Here is a 1,778-nt window from a genome sequence, read left to right as displayed (position 1 = left end):
TGTGTGTGTGTGTGTGTGCGTGCGTGCGTGTAAGAGAGAAAGAGCTGACCGTGCACCAACACTCAACAATAAATACGAGAACAGCATTGGTGGGAAGGGGTTGACAAGCGACATAATCCAGGAATATTTCAGGAAAGAATAGGAATCTATAAAATTGTGTCCCTTTAATATAATGCTGCCGACTCCGAACCAACTTTATTTTGATGTGTGAAAGCCGCTTTGGCGACTGGCTGTCGGACAATGCCTAATAAAGAAGTATAGGCAATAGGTAGGACACCGCTGAATAGCATTTCAAAGGCGGCCCTACGTCAGTAGGACATTGTAATCCGCTTGTCCGCCTTGCTGACCCGGTGCCGCAGAGTCAGCCGAGGAAGTCATGCTGTCTGGGTTTGCGCTGCCTGTGGGTGAAAAGCAGTGCGGACCTGTTACAATGACATGTCCTGTAGGCTTCTCCTCTCTGAAGCCTGCTTGTGAGTAAGCATACTGCTGTTTATCAATACAGCAACATCGCAGACGCCCAGAAAGTACACAACCAGAGATTTCTGCGAGAGCACAGGTTGGTAAATACGACACAAACTTTAAAAGATCGATGTGCAGAATCATCGACTTTTATCTAATGCCTCCATTAATTTATGTGTCTTCCCAGCGAACTTGACCAACCAATATTATGCCTATAATAAGGCATTAACTTCTCCATGGACTAACGGGGTTGTTATTGTGAAAGAAGGTGACATCATGAAATAAGTTTACAAAAGATCTAGAATTGTGCCAATTTTTCAGCTTATCTTACTAATTACCTAAGAGCAAATGACCTATTCTTAATTTATTCTTCTTTCAAAAAGGAGGAAGGTCGGGGGAGGGCGAAAAGGGTGGGGGCAGCGTTGCTATCGTCATCCATTTATTTTATAAATTGATGCTAATACTAACTGTCTCCTGTTCTCTATGGCCAACTGTTTTGTTCCTACCAGTTTAACCCTCCTGTACGCTCTTTGTTTATCCTCACAATTATTGCAATTTAGTTTTTGTTTTCCGTTTTTATGTTAACCGTTTCGGGAGCGTTAGAATTTTTATTGATTCGTTTTCAGTGCAGGGTGTGTTGACTCAAAGTTTTATAGAACCTCCGAAGAAAAAAAAAGAGCAAGGGGAGAGCACTCCAACTTTGTTTTGAAAAGAGCAAAAATCAGCGGTGTATGCTCCGTTCTTGGTAAAGCGGTGCCTTGACTTTTTCCTGACATTTTACTCCAATTATTGGTTCAATTGGCTGAATTGTATTTAGGTATGCTTGTTTGTACTGTGTTTATATCCTAGGTTCTCTGCAAAGGTATTATTTTACTCATGGACCCGTCTCATACTCAGATCTGAAGTGACTGGTGAAGCACTTTTCTTGTTCATTTTTTTCATTTTATTTTGAATTGAAATCTGCTTTTTTTTGCCTACGACACGACCCTACGACTGTAGACATGAGGCGGATAGCAAGAGAATGGCAAGTAAACGCCATTGCCTGATATTCATAGTAACAGCCATCTTGTTTGGTGTCATTGAGGGATTCCTACTTTGTCTGTCATGGTGGCAACACGACCGCACTACAGACTACGGCAGCCTGCTGACTCAGAATAGGCTATATGTTCTTTGCAATTTGCAGAACTGTTCGCCTGTTCGGTTTGATTGTCTATTGGCCGTCGTGGCTGGCTTGAACTTTGGTGGACCCACCGTGTTTATATTATTAATACGCACTAGGCAAACAACGGACTGTACAGTCATGGGTCCTAATCGACCGC

The sequence above is a fragment of the Aplysia californica genome, unplaced genomic scaffold (assembly GCF_000002075.1).
Source record: "Aplysia californica isolate F4 #8 unplaced genomic scaffold, AplCal3.0 scaffold00785, whole genome shotgun sequence".
NCBI classification, from domain to species: Eukaryota; Metazoa; Mollusca; class Gastropoda; order Aplysiida; family Aplysiidae; genus Aplysia; species Aplysia californica.
Note: the sequence above shows the minus strand (reverse complement) of the source record.